Source organism: Rhinolophus sinicus, chromosome 18 (assembly GCF_057876585.1).
Source record: "Rhinolophus sinicus isolate RSI-liver-muscle chromosome 18, RSI-T2T, whole genome shotgun sequence".
NCBI lineage: Eukaryota > Metazoa > Chordata > Mammalia > Chiroptera > Rhinolophidae > Rhinolophus > Rhinolophus sinicus.
In genome coordinates, this window is record NC_142518.1 from 46,179,999 (window position 1) to 46,205,206 (window position 25,208).

The following is a 25,208-nucleotide window of genomic DNA, read 5'->3' on the forward strand; positions in this document are numbered from 1 at the left end:
GGCAACCTTGTGGTTGAGAGCCCACTGGCCCATGTGGGAATCAAACTGGCAGCCTTCGGCGTTAGGAGCATGGAGCTCCAACTGCCTGAGCCACTGGGCCGGCCCCTAAAATAAAATTTAAAAAAGGTATAGGCCTCAGAGCACATCCAGAGTGTTCAGAAGTGCTTGTGGTGCTTTGGGCAAGACAGCCCCAGGATCCCAAGGAGGGGGAGGCACTAGCTCAGCCTACCAACAGAAAGTGCATAGGATCAGGAGAAGCTACATGGGTGCCTGGGTGAACAGAGATACCATCACCGCTCTGTTCCTTACTGACTGGGTGAATTTGGCTTATTTATCTAATTATTCTGTGTCTCAATTTCATCATTTAAAAACTGGGAAAGTAATAATATTTATCTCATAGAGTTTTTGTGTGACCAGCATAAATACATGTAAAACACTTATTACAATGCCTGGCACATGATACATACTCCCTAATTTTGCCATTTATTATTATTATTGTTGTTGTTTTACTAGAAAACAAGAGATGGTACATAGCATGAGTGAGAATATTGAAAGGGCCCCCCCAAAAAAGAGGGCATTTCCACAAACCTCAAGGATCCTGCTAGGGGGACGCCCCTCATCCACAACAAAAAAAGACTTTGTCCAGGTATATCCCACCCCCTACTCATTATGATGTTCTTGCAAAATATGTTATTCTGCTTTTATCTATTTTTTTTTAGCTATACCTCTACTGAAACCTTTTGGTTTCAATACTTAAAAGTAAGGAGCACTGGGCTATCAAAGAAGGGTGTATCCCCAAGTTTCTAGAGTGTGACACACATAGTAGAAAGCAATATTGGCCCCTGATACTCTAGAGATATGTGAAGAAAAGAGTACTAAGGTTAAACTACCAAGATCTGGCTAGAAATACCTCAGTTCTGCCAAGGACTGGCCTTATAAATGGGCTTTTGTGGTGCTGCTTCTTCCCACCCTCTCATAAATATTTTGAATTAGTTCTTGATAGAGTGTGGATTTTATCTTCTCAGGATCCAATCTCTTCACAAGCTTCTCTTGCCTGTAATTAGAGATAAGAAACAAATTCTGCACCCCAAACCAAAGAAAATGTAGAACAACATGGGTAATCTCTTTAATAGGCAGCCAAGTTTGTGGTAGAAAGGAAGGAGTCAGAGGGGAAGGAAGCAGGATCAGACAGACTGAACACAAAGCTCAAACACAGCTGAGACCTAGATGAAGAAGCACGCTAGTTCCAGGAAGAAAACAAGGGAAGAGAGGCCTCTCCTTACCAGTTCCCATGTGCAATTCCAGGCATGTTAGCTGGAATTGCTCCCAACGCAGGGCTTGAACCAGCTGCGTAACCTCAGGATCTCCCAGGGAGCAAGAAATCTGGAGGAACTTGTAATGGGCGAAAGATGAAATCTCATTAAAAACCTGTTTTGCAACACACGCCAAGCAGGATTTTGGTACTCTGAGGAAACCCCCTTATTTCCCTGAAAATGAGCAAATCAGCAAAAAAAAAAAAAAAAAAAAAAAAAGGTCAGAGGAGGAAAAAAAATGCTTCTTCCTTTTGGTCACATGTTGTAAGAGCTCAGAGCAATCGTCTTGAAGTTTTGAAACTTCCCAAGAGAGAAGTTTCTTATTTTAGAGAAAATCTGACTACAGAAAGATGAGCAACAGGAACGTGTACCAAGAACTTTTCACAGGTATGCTGGGTTTTTTTTCCTTTACTTTTAATTAGCATGCCAGCAATATACACAGAATTATGGGAAGAAATCCTTTCCCAGCATGTTACTTAGGTATAGATATCATTACTAGGGTCTGAGGGATCAAGAAACTAATTTTTTTTCTTGAAAGTAACTCATTCAGAAATTTCACCATAGATAGTGGTATTACATGGAGGTAGCATAGCCTTTATTATCATATCAGCCAGTAAGCCTTGTTCCCTACTGCTCACACCTTTCCACCTATACCCAGTGACTTAAGCAGCTCTTAAGAATCTGGGATCCGAAGATATATCTGTGCCCCCATGTTCGTTGCACCATTATTCACAACAGCCAAGATGTAGAAACAATCTAAGTGTCTAACAATGGATGAGTGGATAAAGAAAATGTGGTATATATGTACAATAGAATATTTATTCAGCCATAAAATGTAAGGAAATCCTGACATTTGCAATAGTATGGATGGACCTTGAGGACATTATGCTAAGGGAAATAAGTCACACAGAGACAGACAAATACTGTATGATCTTGCTTATATATGGGATCTAAAAAAAAAAAAAAAACATTCAGAAACAGAGATGAAATTTGTGGGGGTGGGGGAATGGGGTAAATGTGGTCAAAAGGTAGAATCTTCCAGTTATAAGTTAAATAAATTCTGGGGATGTAATGTACAACATGATGACTATAGCTAGCAATACTGTTTTGTATATTTGAAAGTTGCTAAGAGAGTAGATCTTAAAAGTTTTCATCACAAGGAAAACAATTTTTGTGTTAACTGAGGTGATGGTGTTAAACTTATTGTGGCAATCATTTAGCAATATATACATATATCAAATCATTGTGTTGCACACCTTAAATTTATACAATTTTATTTGTCAATTTTATCTCAATAAACCTGGAGAAAAAAGAATTTGGGATCCCATATAAATCCTAAATTAGGTGCTGCTTGGTAGAATATGCTGTGCAAATTATCACAGTGCTTTAAAAATATACTTCCACTCTCAGTCTAATAATCTAAGACAGCATATGCAAGTTTAGAGTTAATTTTCATTTTGGCCACTGCAATTGTTCTTGACTGGTTTTCACCACACCTCAGAAGTGCCAGGAGTCAGCAGTTGGAAGGAAGGGGTAGAATTCTAGATAACACTCTGGGCTCATATTACCCACAGTCCGTGCAGCAGACTTGGGGAACAGGCATCAAGGTCTGTGTTTGTACCACTTGTGCTGACTTGGTAAGAGCACTGGATTTGAGGTCAAGAGGCCTAGATTTGAATCTGAATCATACATACTACTTACTGAGGGCCAAGTCATGTTACTTCTCTGGGCCTCCTTTCATCTTCTGAAGAACTACACAGACGTTATGTGGCAGGATTGTAAAATGTAAAGTGCTAAGCAATTTTGAGGTATCTTTTCTGGGCATCGAGTCCCATAGACACCTCAGACTAGAGCACACACTGTGGATCACCTCCTCTCTCATCTCCCTCATCCCTAGCCAAATTTTCAAATAATAACACTATCAAAAAACTTCCAAGAGTAGAAATGGAAGCATCCATGCCTCCCAATTTCACAGAGAAAATAGAGAATATTTAAAAAAAAATAATCTATGTACACTTTTAATTCGTGGCAAGCTTTCAGCTGAGGCTATTTGTTAGAGTGCCTTTTTCGCAAATGGTGTGGCGTGTTACTTGGAGTGTCATACTTTCAGGTTCTGTGTGGGTCATGATGATGTAGAATATTTTCTTTGTGCTGGGATCGTGTCTCATGAAACCGAAGAATGGAAGCACGGACCAAGGAGAGGCGAGGCATTGTAAAAGAGGGTAGTTTTTTTAAAAGTAAAGAGTAAAGAGTTGGAGCTCTGGAAACGAGAGGGGGTCCTGACCAGGTTGCCCAGTGACTGAGGCAAAAGTTCTTACTTTTATACCTTTCCTTGCCTGCTTGAAGAAGGGGGCTGACGCCTTCTAATGAAATTTGTCTATCTCCTTTGTCCTGTTTGCCCACCCTAGAGGGATTAATGAACCTATCCCTATCTATCAGATCTGCTCCTTTGTCTGGCCAAAAGGGATTTATGAGATAATTTATTAACCTCAAGGCACATTCTCATATCTTTCTCCTGGAGTGAAGGAGACATTCCAGAACCTGGAGTTTCAGGATATGGCTGCCTTTTGTTTATTCCACCGTGGACCTCCCTGTTTACCTAACAACATGCTGAGTAATCTGTCTCAATGAAACCCTGTTTTCTAAAAACCCTCACAAAAAGGCCCCTTTCTACAAGTTCAGGAATTCTTTTGAAGGACTGGAGGTGGGGGTGGGTGAGCTGGGGGCAGGGTGGTGAGTGGAGCAATGGAGTCATCAGCCTTGATAAAGAAGTTTCAAGAGTTCTTTTGAGGCATGATAACACTTGTAATGTGACAAGATTATACGTCTGTTCTCAGAGTTAAGCTTATCTACTGCTGGAAAATTGTTTGATTTGGGTGCTGACCTATGTGCATGGAGATCTAATTCCCTCAGTTACGCTTCTGCAGTAGGTTAGGCCCCAGGGAAATGGTGAAGTCAAAGACTGCTGTTCAAGACTACTGTTAGCTGCTGGTCAGCCCTGACCTTCAGGAGCCAGGAGTTGTTGAGAAATTTTACATTATGAAGCAAGTAGCTTGAGGTGTATATGTGTATTTCACTTTCTGCCTAGCGTCGGTGACCTTGGGAGGGTTGTGAGCTGATTGTTTTTTGTAGGGATACACAGAGTAGACTTGATAACCGAGGGTTAGGGCTAGTTCTAATTACCTCAGCAGTTATTTGGTTCACTAGGCAAATTGAGGAAGAGGCCATGGGAATTGTTTGACATCAAGGCCAAACTCAGATAGGCTACGCCAGTTGTTCACAGAGTGGTCCCTAATATCAACATCACCTGGAAAGTTGGGGAAAATTCAAATTCTCAGACCCTTCTTCAGACCAAATGAATCTAAAACTCTGGGGTTGGGACCCAGCAATCAGTGTTTTAAAAAGTCTTCCAGGTGATTCTGATTCATGCTCAAACTTGAGAATTGTTGGATTAAGGACTTCTCATCTCTGGCTGCACACTTGAGGCATTTGTTTAAAACACAGATTCTGGTGCAGAGCCCAGGAAGTCCGTTTTTTGTTATTGTTGTTGTTTGTTTGTTTGTTTGTTTGTTTTTTAAAGAAGTCCTTGTTTTTAATCCCTAGATGATTCTGTTGCTCAGGTAGGATTGACAACCACAAATACATTATCTCCTTATGGACAAGTTACTCAGGACTATGCTGAGATTTTTGTCATGGGCCTTCCATTCCCTTATCTGGAGTACAGATTAGAGTTTTAGGGTTAGATGGCATTTCCTGGCTCAACGCCTGTCTCTGAGGTGAAATCAAGGCCTAGGCAGAGAGTGATGCCTGTGTTTCTTGGTAGGGAAGCTACAGTGTCTCTGGCTATTAGTCTCTCTGTCTCTCTTCCCTTTGTCTTGAAGAAGCAATTAGCTGCTTATAGTATAGAGGCCTGGAAGAAGAGGCTCTGTAGAAAGAGTGAATGGGGATGGTGGTTGCTAAAATACAGCTATTGTTAGTCTCTGAATCTTCTCTGTTTCAAACCAGGCATTTCTAGTTCCCTTAGTTCTTTTGTCATCTCCCAATTACTATCAGCTCCACTAGACACATAATCGGTGACATTGGGCCAGGCACTTCTTTTACTTTCATTTTTCTATTTTAGAAGTGGAACTATGCCTGTCATCACCCAAAGTGTGAAGGGGGCAGGCAGGGCTGAGGAAAGGACCAACGAGGAGAGACGACCCATATTTGCGAATGTATAAAATGCACAAGATAATAAAAATACCTCCGTTACACAGTGAATTTTTTTTTTAAAGATTTCATTGGGGAAGGGGAACAGGACTTTATTGGGGAACAGTGGGTACTTCCAGGACTTTTTTCCAAGTCAAGCTGTTGTCCTTTCAATCTTAGTTGTGGAGGGTGCCATTCAGCTTCAAGTTGTTGTCCTCTCAGTCTTAGTTGTGGAGGGTGCAGCTCAGCTCCAGGTCCAGTTGCCGTTGCTAGTTGCAGGGGGCACAGCCCACCATCCCTTGCAGGAGTCCAACCCACAACCTTGTGATTGAGAGGATGCGCTCCAACCAACTGAGCCATCCGGGAACTCAGCAGCAGCTCAGCTCAAGGTGCCGTGTTCAATTTTAGTTGTAGGGGGCGCTGCCCACCATCCCTTGTGGGACTCAAGGAATTGAACTGGCAACCTTGTGGTTGAGACCCACTGGCCCATGTGGGAATCAAACCGACAGCCTTTGGAGTTAGGAGCATGGAGCTCTAACCGCCTGAGCCACCAGGCTGGCCCCATAGTGAATTTTTTTTTTGGGGGGGTGGATAGAAGTCTGAACTCATCACACTTGTTTTAAAAGTGGTTTATACAGTCGAAAATTTTTCATTAATGCCAATACTGAATACTGGAGCAACAGTGAGATAATGTGAATTTCTGTTTGCAGCTGAGTTGATCCATTTTTTCACATCTCCTTTTCTTGGCTTTCTGTAATAGTGTTGGTATATAGAAACAGGGTAATGTTCATATACATGTGGGGGAATGCATGTTGATCACAGGCAAATATGGTTACATCAATTGAGGGTCTATGTGCTAAACATTTTACTTACATCACTATATTTAATCCTTACAGTAATCTTGTAAGATTCTTACTGCCTTTTACAGAAGACTGAGTTGACATGATCTGATTTACTGAAGGAGACGCAATGTCAAGCAGAGGCAGGATTTGAACTCGGATATGTCCGATTTGAGGGAGATTTTGTTCTTTTACAATCACCAGACTTGCTGTCGGTTCTCTGACCCTCATAGTAAAACTGTTGTTTAAGAAGCCAACCAGGCTGAAGTGAGCTCTTACTGGTAGGTTTTGATACAGGGAAAGTATATAATGTGCTCCAGATGCCTCACTGAACTAAGGCTAAAATGTAGAATTTTTTGATTGTCTGCCAAACCAGAAAGTGCATATTATGGCCGAAAGATGAAGCAGTCCTTCTTTGCTACAGCAATGCCAACACTGACCAAGAAATCAAGAAAGGAGCTAGGATGTCCCTACCACTCTCTGGTTCTGAAATAGGGTCCTAACATTTCAGATTGGCAAAAGAAGATCCGTGGAGAGCCATCCAAAAGGCAAACATGACACTAGTTCACATTATCAGGGACAGTATGTACCTAGGGTTAGGAAGTCAGCTTTCCTTTGGGCTATACTTTGGTCTAGGCTTTTTAAAGCTTCAGCTCTGGACAAAGTAAAGGGGGCAGAAAAGAGCAGTCATAAATATGTTAACCAAAGAAGAGGTTCAGGCTGTATTAAAGAACAAAAGGCATTTATCAGAGCAAAAAGAGTTGCAACCCAGGAGACACAGATTCAGGGAGCAACATAGATTGTGCTCTGGAAAGAACAAAGAAAGGTAGGGTTAATAAAGACAAAACCCACAAAGTGCTCATTCTTTCATGCAAATGAAGGATTGCCAGCTAGGTTAACAGGGATTGGAGAGTTCCAGTATGCAAACGAGGGAGAGAGAACCGCAAGGAGGAAGTAAAGTTTATTTGTGTCCACACAGCAGTTGTTTCAGAAGGAGTGTAGCAACTTAAGGGCAGCTCTGAGAACTGAGGCACAAAATGTGCATAGGTTCCACTTCCTTAATAGCCTCCTGACTCTATTTTAAGGGATTCTCTTAGCAATGCTTATTCTATTTTATTTTCTCCATTATCAAATATATTTATTTTATTTATTTGAAAAGCATTTGTATAATTCTTTCTCTGTGCCTGGTGCTGGTACTTGGATATATTAACACATTTAGTCTTCATGTGGTAGGTATAATTATTATCCCAGTTTTACGGGTGAAGAAATTGAGACTCTGAGAAATTAAATATTTGCCCAAAGCCAGAAAGTCAGTAAGTGGCAGGGTCAGAAGGTAATCCTTGTCCATCTGGCTGCAGTCCCCATACTCTCAGCCACTATACTGTACTGCCTCTCAAGGTTGCCAGCAGAATTCTAAAACCATAGATTCAGAGTTAGAAAGGTCATTTAAAGGACTTTTAGTCCAACCTTCCAACCAATGCAAGAATCCCCTCTACACATTCTCCGCCCTGCTTGAACATTTACAGTGCCTGGAGCTTAGGATCTCAAAGGCAGCCCATTCCAACATGGACCAACTCTGATTATTGAGAAGTTTATTTTTAAAGTGAGCTGAAGAAGAGAATCAATTCAGCTCATGTTTGTTGAGCCCATATTATGCTTAAACCGCTCTATTTGGTATATACAAAGATAAGGAAGATATGGTGCCTGTCCCTTACAGATTCTTAAGACAAACATGCATACGATGGCAGAATGTGGTATATGCTATAATATAAAGATGAGCTAGCTGCAGGAGTACAGAAGAAAGTGAAACTAATTCCAAAGATGGGAGTTAAGGAAGGCATCATAGAGATGGTAATAACTCAGCTCTATATTGAAGTTTGGGTAAGATATCAACAAGCACAGCTGAGGCAGAAATATCAAATAAGCACAAAAATGCTCTCTTGTGGCCACCTTTCAGATAGCTGGCAACAGCCAGGTGATACTCTGAACCTGTTTTCCTCCTGTCCCCTCAGCTGTTTTGCTTTTCATTTAGTGTTTAAGAGCTTGGGCTCTGGGTTTGGATCACACTCTGCCACTTGTTACCAGGGCCACGTTAGGACTTTTGTGGGCCCTAGGTGCTTTTACCTTCCTCCGTTGTGGGCCCCTTCCTCCGTTGAAAAAAAAAAAACCTACGAAAAATTAGACTTTACAACTGTGTTGGTATAAAGACAAATATATTGACATTATACATTAAAACATTTCCTTCAGCTTAAAAGTTCATTTTTCTTCTGATTTAAAAAGAGACAATAAAAAATAAGAAAAAAACGAATAACAACAACAAAAAGACAATAAAGCATTTCTAAAGGCCCCCACAAGTATTGTGGGCCAAATGAATAAATCATCTCTGTTCTTTACCTTTAAACTCTCAAAGACTCAGATTTCTCATCCATAAAGTGGGAATAATGCTATAGCACCTATATCATATGGCTGTGATAAGAATTAAGTGAGATCTTGCATGACATATGAGTACATTAGCACATAATAAATGGCACTAATAAATGTTAGCAACAGGCATAAACTGGGACATAATAGTCACCTTATATATATAAATTGTTTTCCTGATCCTTCACCATGCTAATCACCCTCCTTTAGATACCCAGCCCATTTTGTCAATGGCTCATTTGAAATATGGTGAATAGAAAGATGGCAGGTATGATCTAAACAGAGGAACAATATTTTATTCATTTATTTACTGCTTGAGCAACTCTATAACATGGCTGGCTGGTCCATTGAACAAAATCTTTAGTTCTTTATAATTTCTTTTTATTTATTTATTTATTTATTTATTTATTTATTTATTTATTTATTTTATTAGTTTCAGGTGCACAAGACAAAGTAATACTTAGACGTTTATCCTGTATATCCCTCACATTGTGTGAAACCCCCTTGCCCGATCCATTATCCTTCTGACATCGCACAGAGCCATTATATTTCCACTGTCTCTATTCCTAATGCTGTACTCTGATTCTTGTAAGTATATACACACACACACACACACACACACACACACACACACGCACACGCACACACACACATATGCAAACTTGTAGTTGACATTCATTATTGTTCAGCTTCAGCTTCAGGTGTACAATGCAGTGATCAGGCATCTACATCATCCCTGAGGTGGTCTCCCTAACGAGATAAGTGTCCATCGGATACCCTACAAAATCTTTACATTATTGATTACATTACCCAAATTAATTTTCAAAACCCTGTGGCCATCTTGTGGATACTGACAGTTTTTTTTTTGTGTTTTTTTTTTTTTGGTTCCCACACCGGGAGTCGAACCCGGTGACTGTTTCCTAATCCCCTCACCTTTCCCCTTATCCCCACCCCCCCATCTAGCAACCCTCAGTTTTTCCTCTATGTCTCCAAAACTGTTTCTGATTAGTTCATTCACTTATTCTTTTCTTTAGATTCCACATGTAAGTGAGATCATATGGTATTTGTCTTTCTCTGTCTGACTTATTCACTTAACATAATGTTCTCTAGGTCCATCCATGTTGTTGCAAATGGTAAGATTTCTTTCTTCTTTATGGCTGCGTACTACTCCATTGTATAAATGTACCATGGTCATCTACTGATGGGCATTTCGGTTGTTTCCATGTCTTGGCTATTGTGTATAGTGCTGCTATAAACATAGGAGTGAATAAAGCTTTTTGAATTAGAGTTTTGGATTTCTCCGGATAGATACCTAGGAGTGGAATTGCTGGATCATAAGGTAGTTTCATTTTCAGATTTTTGAGATACCTCCATACTGTTTTCCATAGTGGCTTCACCAATCTGCAATCCCACCAACAGTGCACAGGGTTCCCTTTTCTCCACATCCACGCCAGCACTTGTTGTTTGTTGATTTATTGATGATAGCCATTTTGACTGGGGTGAGGTGGTATCTCATTGTGGTTTTTATTTGCATTTCTCTAATGATTAGTGAGTTTGAGCATTTTTTCATATGTCTGTTTGCCATCTGTATATCCTTTTTAGAAAAATGTCTCTTCATGTCCTCTGCCCATTTTTTAATTGGGTTGTTTGTTTTTTTGTAGTTGAGTTGAGTGAGTTTTTTATAAATTTGTGATATTAACCCCTTATCAGATATATCATTGGCAAATATCTTTTCCCATTCAGTAGGACCCCTTTTTGTTTTATTGATGGTTTCCTTTGCTGTGAAAAAACTTTTTAGTTTGATGTAATCCCACATGTTTATTTTTCCTCTTACTTCCCTCGCGCGAGGGGATATATCAGTAAAAGTCTTACTCCGGGTAATGTCTGTGAAGTTTCTTCCTATATTTTCTTCTAGGATTTTTATGGTTTCAGATCTGACATTTAAGCCTTTAAGCCATTTTGAATTTATTTTTGTATATGGTATAAAGAGGTGGTCCAGCTTCATTTTTTTGCATGTGTCTGTCCAGGTTTCCCAGCACCATTTATTGAATAGACTGTGTTTACCTCACCGTACATTCTTGCTTCCATTGTCGTAGATTAAATGGCCATATAGGCATGGATTTATTTCTGGACTCTATTCTGTTCCTTTGATCTATGTGTCTGTTTTTATGCCAGTACCATGCTGTTTTTATTACTGTAGACTTGTAGTATAATTTGATGTCAGGTATCGTTATACCTCCCACTTTGTTCTTATTTCTCAAGATTGCTGAGGCTATCCAGGGTCTTTTATGGTCGCATATAAATTTTAGGATTATGTATTCTATTTCTGTGAAAAACGCCATTGGTAGTTTGATGGGAATTGCGTTGAATATGCATATCGCCTTAGGCAGTATGGACATTTTAACTATATTAATTCTTCCTATCCATGAACATGGTATGTGTTTCCATCTATTTGTATCTTCTTTCATTTCTTTCTTCAGTGTTTTATAATTATCTGACTACAGATCTTTTACTTCTTTGGTTAAATTTATTCCCAGGTATTTTATAGTCTTTGAAGCAATTGTAAATGGGATTATTTTCTTTAATTTCGCCTTCTGATGTTTTATTATTGGTGTATACAAATGCAACTGATTTCTGAATATTAATTTTGTATCCTGCTACTTTACTAAATTCATCTATCAGCTCTAATAGTTTCTTGGTGGAGTCTTTAGGGTTCTCTCTATATAGTGTCATATCATCTGCATATAATGACAATTTTACTTCCTCCTTACCAATTTGGATGCCTTTTATTTCTTTTTCTTGTCTGATTGCTGTGGCTAGAACTTCCAGCACTATGCTGAATAGAATGGAGAAAGTGGGCAACCTTGCCTTGTTCCTGATCTTAAGGGGAATGGTTTTAGCTTTTCCCCATTGAGTATGATGTTAGCTGTGGGTCTATCATATATGGCCTTTATTATGTTGAGATATGATCCCTCTATTCCCACTTTCTTAAGGGTTTTTATCATAAATGGCTGCTGAATTTTATCAAATGCTTTTTCTGCATCTATTGATATGATCATGTGATTTTTATTTTTCATTTTGTTAATGTGGTGTATCACATTAATTGATTTGCGGATGTTGAACCACCCTTGCATACCAGGGATGAATCCCACTTGATCATGGTATATGATGTTTTTAATGTATTGCTGAATTCTCTTCGCTAATATTTTGTTGAGGATTTTCGCATCTATGTTCATTAGAGATATCGGCCTGCAGTTTTCTTTTTTTTTCAGTGCCTTTGTCTGATTTTGGGATCAGGATGATAGTGGCTTTGTAAAAAGTGTTTGGGAGCATTCCCTCCTTCTGGATTTTTTGGAAGAGCTTGAGGAGAATAGGTGATAATTCTTTTTTGAACGTTTTGTAAAATTCACCTGTAAAGCCATCTGGTCCAGGGCTTTTGTTTGTTGGGAGATTGTTGACTACTGATTCAATTTCCCTGGTGGTAATCAGTCTATTCAGGTTTTCTGTTTCTTCTTGAGTTAGCCTTGGAAGGTTGTATGCCTCTAGAAAATTGTCCATTTCTTCCAGATTGTCAAATTTGTTGGCATATAGTTGCGCATAGTAATTTCTTAAAATTTTTTGTGTTTCTGCGGTGTCTGTTGTCACTTCTCTTTCATTTCTGATTTTATTAATTTGGGTCCTCTCTCTATTTTTGTTAATGAGTCTGGCTAAAGGTTTGTCGATTTTGTTTATCTTCTTTAAGAACCAACTCTTGGATTCATTGATCTTTTGTATTGTTTTTCTGGTTTCTATTTCATTTATTTCCGCTCTGATCTTTATTATCTCCTTCCTTGTACACCCTTTGGGCTTATTTTGCTGTTCTTTTTCCAGATCCCTTAAGTGTAAAGATGAACTGTTGATTAGTGTTTTTTCTTGTTTCTTTAGGTAGGCCTGCAATGCTATGAATTTCCCTCTGAGGACTGCTTTCACTGCATCCCATAGATTTTGGGTCATCATGTTTTCGTTTTCGTTTGTCTCGAGATATCTTTTGATTTCTTCCTTGATCTCCTGCTTGACCCATTTGTTATTTTGTAACATGTTTTTCAGCCGCCATGAATTGGTGTGTCTTCCAGTTTTTTTCCTGTAGTTCATTTCTAATTTGATAGCACTGTGGTCAGAGAAGACAATTGGTAGGATTTCAATTTTCTTAAATTTATCATGACTTGTTTTGTGGCATAACATGTGGTCTATCTTGGAAAATGTTCCATGTGCGCTTGAGAAGAACCTGTATTCTGCAGCTTTGGGGTGAAATGCTCTGAAAATATCTATTAAATCCAAGTGGTCCAATGTGTCATTTAAGGCCATTGTTTCCATATTGATTTTCTGTCTGGAAGACCTATCCCTTGTTGTCAGAGGTGTGTTGAAGTCCCCTACTATGATAGTGTTACTGTTGATCTCTGTCTTTATGTCAATCAATATCTGTTTTATATATTTAGGTGCTCCTATGTTGGGTGCATAGATGTTTACTAGGGTTATGTCCTCTTGTCGGATTGATCCCTTTATTATTATATAGTGCCCATCTTTTTCTTTCAATATGTTCTTCATTTTAGTCTATTTTGTCAGATATAAGTATCGCAACTCCAGCTTTTTTCTCATTTCCATTTGCATGAAATATCTTACTCCAACCCTTCACTTTCAGCCTGTGTGTGTCTTTTGATCTGAGGCGAGTCTCTTGTATACAGCATATACAAGGGTCTTGCTTTCTTATCCACTCAGCCACCCTATGTCTCTTGATTGGAGTATTTAATCCGTTTACATTTAGATTGATTATTGATAGGTACATAGTTATTGCCATTTTTAAATTTGTAGCTAGATTGTTTTCATCTTTCTTCTATTTACAGAAGTCCATTTAGTATTTCTTGCAATGCTGGCCTGGTGGTAATAAATTCCTTTAGCTTATTATTTTCTGGGAATCTCTTTATCTCTCCATCAACCTTAAATGAGAGCCTTGCTGAATAAAGCAATCTAGGTTGTAGGCCTTTGTTTTCCATCACTTTGAGTATCTCCTGCCACTCCCTCCTGGCCTTCAATGTTTCGGTAGATAAGTCATTTGATAGTCTTATGGGAGTTCCCATGTATGTAACCCTCTGTCTTTGTCTTGCTGCTTTTAGGATTCTCTCTTTGTCTTTAACTTTTGCCATTTTAACTATAATGTGTCTTGGTGTGGACCTGTTTGGGTTTATCCTGGTTGGAACTCTCTGCACTTCCTGGGCTTGTATGTTGGTTTCCTTCATCAGGTTAGGGAAGTTTTCGGACATTATTACTTCAAATATGTTCTCAATCCCTTGCTTCCTCTCTTCACCTTCTGGTATTCCTATGATGCGCATATTGTTGTGCTTAATGTTATCCCAGAGGTCTCTTAAACCATCTTCATTGTTTTTTATTCTTTTTTCTTTCTGTTGTTCTGTTTGGGTTATCTCTGCTAACTTGTCTTCTAAGTTGCTGATTCGATCCTCTGCTTCATCTAACCTGCTGTTAATTCCTTCAAGTGAGTTCTTTATTTCAGTAATTGTGTTCTTTAGTTCTAACTGGTTGTTCATTACGATTTCTATATCCTTCTTTATGTCATCTCTAAGCTCCTTAAACATTCTTATCATCAGTGTTCTGAAATCTGTCTCTGATAGGTTGGTTACCTCTGTTTCATTTGGTTCCATTTGTGGAGGTTTCTTCTGTTCTTTCATTTGGGACATGTTTCTTTGTTTCCCCATTCTGGCTGACTCTCTGTGTTTGCTTCGATGTGTTAGGTAGATCCCTTAGAGTTCTTAGTTCTTATGTAGTATATGTCCTTTATATTTGACTTGCACTACTTCGTTCTTCTCCTCTGCGTATGCTCCAAAGGTGACTCTTGTGTTATGTATATTGTCTTGTTAAAGAAGATCTTTAATTGCTTTTCTCTTGTGAGTAGGTGGGGTTAACCCCTAGGCTGACTAGTTGTGAGACTTGGCTCTGCCCACCGCAGGGTGTTCTGCTGTGTGAGGGTTGACCACTTAAATGTGATTTGGACTCTATCGGCTCTTGTGCCTGTAGAGAATTCCCTCTGGGTGTGTCACTTGTAGGTCAAACCCGGTAGCACTCTGGTTTGGTCTGGAGTTGGCCTCTGGGTGTGTTGAATCTTCCGTCTCTTAACCTGGGCCCTGGTAGAGTAATTTCAGAACAAAGCAAATCACCATGCACAACATCAACAACAACAACAAAGAAAAAATCAAGTATGTTCTCATGTAAAAACAACCGACAACCCACACTCAACACAGGCAAAGATATCAAAGATATAAAGACAAAACAAAAGCAGCGCCAGTCTTGGCTTATGCCCACCAAGTAATCTCCAGGTTGTCCTCTGCTGTACAAAAGCGTCCTCCTTGTATTGTGCAGGCAGAGCCGTTCACCTGGTGCCCAGAGTGATGTTGGGACTGCAGATTTAGGTGAGTGGGGCTGAGGGGTCTGGATGGTAGTTTCTACAGTCAGTGCAGTTTCTGCCCTTGCCTGCACATATGTGCACTGAGAGTAGCACCACCAGCCCTGTGCCCAGTTCTCCTGAATCTCAGGGCACTTCTTCCTGTGTGTGTGTGTGTGTGTGTGTGTGTGTGGCGGGTGGGTGATTTCTGAGCTGCTGAAAGCCCAGAGCTTCATCTGCCGCCTACTGCTCATCCCTGGGAGTGCCTCCGCAGTTGTAATTGCCCTGCCCTAGGCAGGCCAGAAAGGGTGGGGGCGGGGATGGAGGGGTCTTCTCTCTCCCAGCCCAGCCGTGACACACTCTTCTCGCAGGCCAGAAAAGGTGGTGGGTGGGGGTGGAGGGGTCCCTTCTCTTCTAGCCCAGCAAAAATCACACTCTTCCCAGGGTCAGAGCTGCACGCTGGTCTTCCCAGAGTCTGAGCACTAAGGCGCCTCTGTAATCCGACACTACTCCTCAGTTCAGGAACCAGTTTAAATCTCTGTCACGGTGGGGGTAGGATTGGAAGGGTGGGGGGCAGGTATGGAGTTTGTGTCCTTTGTCAGACCTATGGCCCAATGGGCGGCCCCCTCGGCGGGAGAGATCAGCTGTTGGATGCAGGGAAAGAGCCCACCTTCTGGCTTTTGTGTTCTATGTTCCGTCCTGGGATCCCCTGCGTCTCTGCAGCTGCGAATGCCGGCTGCGTTTCGACAGCCGCAGATGTGGGCCACGTCTCCACAGCCTCGGATGCGGGGCATGTCTCCACTCCGCTCCCTTCCCTCTTCCCCTGCTCGCCCAATTTGCCCACCTTCAACTAATCCTTGCACAAGTCTCTTAACTGTTCTGTGTGATGAGCAGAGAGTCTTTTGATGGGTTATAGATGTCCTGTTTGTGATAAGATCCTGAGGAGAACTCAAAAAGTGTGACCCACTGCCACCATTCCTATGATGTCACTCCTGTTATTTCTTAAAGATTACCAACAGTATATATTTTCAAAATTATATCTATTAAGTCTTTTAATACCTTAGAATGTTATTGATCTGGGCTCAGAGAGTTCAACTCGTATAAAATTTTGTTTGTTTATTCCTATATTAGAGCATTTACATCCATGTAGCATAACTTACTTGTGTATAAGTATGTGAACCCACCTCTCTGTCAATTATTGTTCAAGAGCAGGGACCATGACCTATACATCTTGTTGATATGAGCATCATCTAGCACAGTATCTGAAACAAAGTATGTACTCAACAAATATTGTAGGAAACAAATTCACATATGAATGCGTTAATTTACAACAGCTATATATTCTCTTACCAATACCTCAACTATCTTGGCCTTCACCACCCTGTTAGCCATATTTGTTCTGTCCCCTCCAAATTGGAAATGTTGATAGTTGTTTTAACTTGGGAGCTATAAATAAAATATAGTTGAGTAGTCTGGGTTTCTCTTTGTTATCTTATGTGCATTATCTTATATCTAGGGTGACCAGATGTTGCAGTCTGCCGCAACTCTATTAACGTTTTTTATGTTCGCTGCCCCTTTCACTCTCAAAAGTGTCGTGATTTGGTTGATAAATTATGTAGGGTCATTCTTCTTATGACAACTTCCTTTTCCTTTTTCTTTAGAATGTAGCCTAAGAAGTCCTTCTTGTTATCTCCAGTATGTCTTATTTTTATAGACATGTACATTTTTACATTTATCCTAGGTAATGTGTGTTACAGTTTCTGTTCCAGAAAAGCCAAATAAAAAGGGATAGGTTTAAATTGCAGAGTGTAAAGCCTGGAAGATCAGGATTTGGAGGAACGACTAAACAAATACTTGTATAAACTACTGAGAGGGTTGTGGACTCTCCTTCTGTGGAGACTGTGACAAACAGGCTCAGCATTCTTTCGTTTCATACTAGGCATAGGCCTGCTTTAAGGTCTTGATGACCTTTGGAAGTCTGTCCCAGCCCTGAGATTCTCTACTTTTTAAGGCTAGATTAGCAATAAAGGTCATTGGGTTACATTTGGGGCTAGGATCAATGGATCCCAGGATGGATAAAGCCACAGGGCAAGAAAGTCTCTGTTAGGAAAGGAGCAGGTAGATGGCAGTCTAGGCACCTCTTAGTGGAATTTCCAGATCCATCATTCTCAAGCTGGGTTTTGCAACCTCATCTACAGAAGTCAAGGGCAGTGGAAGGCTTTGCCTTATCCTGCTCGAGTCACACTTCTACTCCTCACTTTGCCACCTAAGAGCCACTGGTCTAGCTCCTAGGATGGAAAAAGCCAGAGTGTCCAAAGCCCCAGGTGCTCTGAAAGCTCCCTAGTGACTGGGAACTAAGTAAATGACAGTTTTCAGAATAAGCCTGTTGCATAACTTTGTTATTTAAGGTCAAGCCTTTCCAGTATTAGTGAAGTACTGCTCCCACGCCCAACCCTCATGACAGCCCCACCTTCATTTCCAACCCCACGCAGCACTATTTTTTGTTGTGCAAGTAAAACTCTGCCTTGGTGAACTACACAGTAGCTTTCAGTTCCCCTCTTGGGTTTTGCTGAAATAGCTCAGGAATTTAAACATGGTTCAAATCCCCTGGCAGGGTCAAAAGGATCTCTGTAGCTACCTCAGCAATACAGAACATTTCTTTCCCTGCCCCTCTCCATTTGGTTCCATGGCCTCTCAGTTCAGTCGTGCTTTCCTCCAGGAGCACAAGGAACTCCAGCTGGTGGGTAACATACCAGGAGATCGTGGGCTGACCAGGAGCCTGATGGCTCAGTGCCCAGCAACAAACTTTTGGCCTGAGTAGCCAATATCTGTTTGGTAGATAATGGGCCATTAATTGAATTCTAGGTTGCAGATGAGGAAACTGAGGCTGATAACTTGAGCATACCTGGTAAGTGACAGAGCTGGGACCTAAAGCCAGGTTTTGCAGACTTCAAAGCTGAGCCTGCTTCAGGTCCAGTTAGCCCAAGAATGTCCCATCCCTTTTCCTTACTTTCCAGGAATGGATGGTTTGAAAAGACCAGGTGCTCCCTGTAGGATTTTTCACTGGGTTTTAGAGAATGCAAAGGCTTCAGGCTTCTTCGAGTCCAGGCAATGTGCAATCAATCAGTAATCCTGCCTGTTGAGAGATGCAATGGTGAACAACTTATATCAGGCCTGTGTAAACTGTTAAAATTTAGGTCCCCTTGTGGTACAGTCTTGGTGCAGAATCAAAATACAAATCCAATGTGAAAAGCTTTTTCTTAAAGCGAACCTTTTCTGTTGATTTTCTTAAAGGGGCAATGCAGGGTTTTACATAGCATGTCAAACAGTAATTTTTGATAAAATTCCTCTTCTCTTGTCCATCTCCTTAAAAAATCCACAGCCACAGTTCAAATCTCTCTCTTCCCCCCACTCCAACTCCCAGACATTCTTACTCTTTCTTTCTCAATCCATGCTGCTCTCTCTACTTCTTCCTTCTCAACACACCTAAAATTTTTTTTAAAAAAAGATTGTATTGGGGAAGGGGAACAGGACTTTATTGGGGAACAGCATGTAATTCCAGGACTTTTTTTTCCAAGTCAAGTTGTTGTCCTTTCAATCTTCGTTGTGGAGGGTGCCATTCAGCTTCAAGTTGTTGTCCTTTCAGTCTTAGTTGTGGAGGGCGCAGCTCAGCTCCAGGTCCAGTTGCTGTTGCTAGTTGCAGGGGGCTTAGCCCACCATCCCTTGTGGGAGTCCAACCCGCAACCTTGTGATTGAGAGGATGCGCTCCAACCAATTGAGCCATCCAGGAGCTCAGCGGCAGCTCAGCTCAAGGTGCCGTGTTCAATTTTAGTTGTAGGGGGCGCTGCCCACCATCCCTTGTGGGACTCAAGGAATTGAACTGGCAACCTTGTGGTTGAGACCCACTGGGTCATGTGGGAATCGAACCGGCAGCCTTTGGAGTTAGGAGCATGGAGCTCTAACCGCCTGAGCCACCAGGCCGGCCCTCAACACACCTAAAATTTTGTTCTCTTTGCCTTCAGACTTCTGGGACAGTGTAACCCCCTGGGCCATCTAATTTGGTTTCTTGCTCTGGATGTTTTTCTCCTGCAGGAAGGACCCCCACCCCCATGCCCAATTCTGGTGAATTCTAAATTCTGGTCTCCTTCTTATTAAATCTGGATGCTGTAACACCTATTGGAAAAATATTAAAACAAAAATTTTTAATCTTTTTTTCAGTGAAGAATTTGCTATTCAGGCAGTCCACGGCATATAACATTTTGGGGGAAGATGTTCTAGGTTGAAGTGATGTAGTTCAAACTTTATTTTCTTATTAAAACAGGTTTAGAAATAAGGGGTTACATTTTAAACTGAATGCTTGATGCCAATTTTTTTTCATTAAAATGACCATAAATGCCATATTTAATCAAATGCTAAATCCTATGCTTGCAGACTAAATTTTATATTTATGATAAAAATACATTCTGAATTTTTAAAGTTAGTTCCAATGAAAAATGTTCTAATCCTAAGACAAATGTATACTAACATGTTTTGATTTTTTGGTTCAGGAAATATGGACGGCATAGATTATTTTTTCTAAAATGTATATAAATTAAGTAGAGCAACACAGTAACACAATCATAAAATTGTATTAAATAGGACATAGTCTGCTATAAAAAAATTCTTATTTTTTCACAGTCCCTGCCTGATTTTGAATATTATAACCTGACAAGTTTGGCTCTCTGCCCTGTCCCAGCCATTTTAAAGGCTCTGCATCATATTGTTGTGATAGTCCTAAAATCAAGCTGCCGTAAACAGCACTGTATGGGTCTTTGCACAGATTCCTCCCTATTCACTCCTTTGACCATCTCTTGTCTCCTCTCACCTGCCCGGCATGATAAGCCTAGTTCCACACCTGCTCTGGAATCCCTTTATTTTGACCTCCTTTAAGGACTTCTCTCTTCTCTGGCTTACAGTTTTCAGCTTCCTGCTCTGGCATTGCCTCTGAATGCTCCTTTGATTGCAGTCACAATAGCAGCTTCCACTAGCTCTGTCCCCATGGAAATTTTAGCAATAAAGCTTGTCCCTTTCTGTCCTTTGTCAGCGCAGGACATTTGGATGTTTGGACAAGTTTGGATGTTTATACTTTTCCTTCACTTAAAATTTCCTGTAACAAACAGGGATGGATTTTAGGGGTCCTGTTGGTATCCCTTGTCATCTATGAGAGCAGAAAACACATAAGTCTGACAGTGCTGTCTTGTTCTACCCAGTTTCCCCCTTCCACACAACACTTATGCAAGACATATTTACTTATACTACTACTTCTTCTTCCTCTTTTGCTCATCTTCCTTTCCCCTTCTCCTTCTTCTTATATTTACTTTTACAATGAAATCTCTCATCCTTTGATCCATTTTCTTCTTCTTGCCTAACAAAGTCAAAACGCCTTAAAGCATTGGCCTCCTAGTACTAAATCAATCTACTCATCTCAGTCATTATGCCAAGGGGCTGCCTTAAAATTAAAATCGAAGCTATCATTAGAGCATTGCTTTTTGATTTTTTCTGTCATGGACATGAATATAAAGTGTAACCATAAACTTATGACACCTCCTTTTCTGGAATATTCTAGAATGTATACACCAAATTACCATTCTTTTTTTAAAAATAAAATTTATTGGGGAATATTGGGGAACAGTGTTTCTCCAGGGCCCATCAGCTCCAGGTCGTGTCCTTCAATTTAGTTGTGGAGGGTGCAGCTCAGCTCCAAGTCCAGTTGCCGTTTTCAATCTTTAGTTGCAGGGGGCACAGCCCACCATCCCATGCCAGTTCATCAGCAACCCTGTTGTTCAGAGCTCATGCTCTAACCAACTGAGCCACCCGGCCGCCTCACAAATTAGCATTCTTTAAAGCAATCACCAAGATAGAGTAAGATAAGCATCCCTATGATGTAATCATTGCTACAAATGTTTGGGGGCTCCTCTTTTGGAATTGAGGTGTGACAGAATGTAATGGAAAGAACAGGAGGTTCTGAAATGATCTAGTTTTGGTATGAATCACTAATCTGTCACATATTAATTGTGCAATATTCATGCAAGTTCTGCTCTCTGAGCTTACAGTTCCCCATATAAAAAATGAGGTTAAGACTACTTGTCTTGCTGAGTTTTGTAGTGAGTCAGTGATGCCTGTGAAAGTTCCAGGCATATACTAAGTGCTTGATAATTTCATGTTTCCATACTTAGAGCCAGTTTATCATTTGTGCAAGAAAGTCATTGTCTCTGTACACTCTCCCTTAGTTGATGGCTCTGTTTCCCCTTCCATCTTCTGTGTTCTGGTCAAACTCAATTATATGCTTCCTTAAAAGAATCAAGAGTAGGAGGGAACTTTTCTGAATATATATATATATATATATATATATATATATATATATATACAGCAAACAAAATAATTAATGGAGAATCTATAGATGCCATTCCATTAACAAAAAATCTATCATCACTATGATTTAATATAATATTGGAGGTTGTGACCAATATTATAAGACCAACATAAAGGAAAGACATAAGAAATGTATGAATTTGAAAGCGATATATACATTCCATTACTTGCAGAGAATATAATCATTAGCAGACAAACCTAATAGAATAAACAGTCACATTTTCAAAACTAATAAGAGAGTTCAGAAAGCTTTCTACATTTATGATCGATAATAACACAACAAATTCAAAACTTACGGCACTCTTGCTATACCTAATTGGAAAATTAAATGGGGAAAAATAAGATATCCCTTAAAACAATAAGCTCTAAACATTTCTAGGAAACAACCTAACACAGAAAGCACAAAATTTTACAGAGAATATTTAAAAACTCTTTAAAAATATAAAGAAAGTATTGACTAAATGAAGATATACCATGTCCATATTTCGCGTGATTTGACATGATAATTGTACCAGTCCACCTCACATTAACTTCCAAATTCAGTCCCAAATCAAATCCCAGCAAGACTTGGGGGAAAAATTGGTAGACTTACTTACATTTATAATGGAAAAAACTTTCATGAATTGCTAATCACTTTGAAAATCAACTTGAGAAAGAGTGGCAAAGACAAAGGATTCACCTTATTAGATATTAAGATATACTTTAAAGCCATAGTAATAAAATGGCATGGTACCCTTGTAGGAACTGATAAGTAAACAAAGGAGCAGAAAGAGAGCTCTGAAATACATTCAAGTATAGTAGTACCTCGGTTTTCGAACGTTTCCATTGACGAACATTTCAGTTTACTAATGCAGTAAACCTGGGAGTAAATGCTTCGATTTTCGAACATGCCTTGGAAGTTGAATGTGTCACATGGCTTCCTCTGAGTTTAAGATCCTGAGGCCTAGCTGTTGGCTATTTCAAACGTTTCAGAACTCAAATGGTCTTCCAGAACGGATTATGTTTGAAAACTGATGTTATACCACATATACCACTGTATATGTGGTAATTTGATATAGGATGAAGGTGCCCCTAAAAGTATTAGAAAGGCAATAGATTTTTTTTTAGTTTATAGTGAGCTACTTTGCTAGTTGGAGAATATAGCTGGATCAATAGACAAAGGTAGAATTTAGACAGATTAGACATAAGTGGGAGAGGTAAAGTTAAATGTACAGCATCTAATGTAATCTAAGGAGGGAAACAATTTTTTAAAACAGAAATCCAAAAGCAAAAAAAAAAAAAAGGCTTTTACCATATTATGATAAAAACATTCTTGGTCAACAAAAACTACTGGGCTGGCCCGGTGGCTCAGATGGTTGGAGCGCCATGCTCCTAATGCCCAGGTCGCCAGTTTGATTCTCACATGGGCCAGTGAGCTGTGCCCTCTACAACTAAGACTGTGAACAACGGCTCTCCCTGGAGCTGGGCTGCCAGGAGCAGCCAGCAGCCAGCGTGAGCAGCTGTGGGCTGCTGTGTGCTGCCATGAACAGCCGGCAGCCAGCATGAGCTGCCGTAAGCTGCTGTGAGCGTCCGACCCACGATTGGTGAACGACTAGTGCCTCAGCGGGGGCGGGGGGGTAGGGGGAGGGCAAACTCATAATGCCAGCATGGGTCAGGGAGCTGTGTCCTACACAACTAGACTGACAAAGAATGGCTTGAACTGGAGTGTGTGGGGGGAGGCAGAAAAAGGGGGGAAAAAACAAGGAATATCATAGACAATATTAAATGATAGATGACAGATAAATGATATTTAAATCATGACACCAACGATTAATATCTAGGATATAAAAAAATGACAACTAATTATCAAAGAAAAAACAACAACAAGAAGAAACCCAGTAGAAAAATGGAGAAAGGATATAAATAAGCAGGTGACTGAAAGAAAAGTCAAGATGGCTACCAAATATACAGAAAGAGTCTCAAAATCACAAATATTAAAAAGTATGTCAATAAAAAAAACAATGAGATATAACTTTAATACCACAAGAATTGCAAAAATTATAAAAATGTGTAATAACAAGGGTTACTGATGTAAGCAGATGGGTCCTCTTGTATTCTATTCTTGAGAGTAATATTACAGACTTCAGTAAGTGGCTTACTTTACTTATAAAAACTTTTTAAAGTCATATTTTTTTTGTAATTTATTTTTACTGGGGAATATTGGGGAACAGTGTGTTTTTCCAGGACCAATCAGCTCCAAGTCAAGCCATTGTTTTCACTCTCGTTGTGGAGGGCGCAGTTCACTGCCCATGTGGGAATTGAACTGGCGACCTTGGTGTTATGAGCACTGTGCTCTAACCAACTGAGCCAACTGGCGGCCCCTGTGAATATTTTGTGATTCTATTCATTGTAGTTCTGTGGTGATTGTCAATGTACCAATCCAAAAATATTCCCATTTTATTATATATATATAATATTATATATATGATATTATATATATACCTAATATATGTACATTTTATTATACATATACCATATATATAGTCAGTTTCTATAATGGGTGCTTGTTTTGTGATTCTTGGAATTACAAATAGTGCTAGAAAATATCACATATATTTTTGTGTACATGTGAAAGTATATACAAAGGAAAGAAAACAACCCAATGCAACTATACTATTTCCTTTCTTGTTCTGTGACTACCAGTGTGCTTGAGACAAGAGCTAGAAGATCCACACAAAGATGGTGTGCTGGTGTTGACTTGGAGTTAAGGTGAAAGGACGAATAACCCTTTATTGAGCTCCAGAATGTACCAGGTACCAAGCTGGGCACCTTAAGTTGTCTCATTGAATCTGTACAGTGTTATGAGGGATTAGATATTATTATCCCATCGTATGGATAAGGAAAGAGGTTCAGAGGAGTTAAATAAATTAAACAAGATTAGAACCCTGGTCTGTTTGGGCTGGTGCTTTTTCACATTGCCATGAGTGACTGTGGGAACAGATTTAAAGTGACAGACAAAACTGGAGAAAACTTGGTTAGCACACATCAGAAAGTAGACTGACAGAGCTAAGTTTACTGTGCTTGTATTTTTTCTGCTTACCAGGAATGCCTATGCTGATAACGGGTTTAATTGCCTGAGAGATATAAATGCAAATTGTGGTGAAATGAGTGGTTTTGTAGCAAGGACTCTGTCTTTTCTGTATTTATTCACATTAAGAGAGAGGTGACCGGGGTGGCTGGTTAGCTCAGTTGGTTAGAGAGCAGTACTCTGAACAACAAGGTTGCTGGTTCGATCCCCACACGGGCCACTGTGAGCTGTGCCCTCCACAACTAGATTGAAACAGCTACTTGACTTGGAGCTGATGGGTCCTGGAAAAACACACTTAAATAAATAAAAGTTTAAAAAAATAAAACAGGTGACCTGTAAACCTTGGTGGGGTTTGTGTGTGTGTGTGTGTGTGTGTGTGTGTGTGTGTGTGTGTTTTGTGTTTTTTTATTGTTGTTGTTTTGTTTTTGTCTACCATGGATGATTCTTTTAACTGGATTGAGATCTAGAGACCCCAAAATGCATCTCCACTGGTGAAATTTCAGGTATCAGCCCAAACAGCAAGGGAGGTATTTTATTAT

The 25,208-nt window shown here is 40.0% G+C and overlaps 1 protein-coding gene across 3 annotated transcripts in view; it reads left to right on the forward strand.

Annotated features, from left to right (window-relative positions):
* The first annotated feature begins 1,545 nt into the window (after positions 1-1,545).
* LOC109435619 (toll-like receptor 13) overlaps positions 1,546-25,208 on the forward strand; it is a 29,182-nt gene continuing 5,519 nt past the window's right edge. The window contains exons 1-2 of one of the 3 annotated variants that reach the window (XM_074324186.2): positions 1,587-1,700; positions 24,285-24,394. The gene's annotated coding sequence lies outside the window, so the exon portion shown is untranslated. Of the gene's footprint in view, positions 1,701-24,284; positions 24,395-25,208 lie in introns of all 3 variants that reach the window. The other 2 variants (XM_074324185.2, XM_074324187.2) reach the window with 2 other exon arrangements.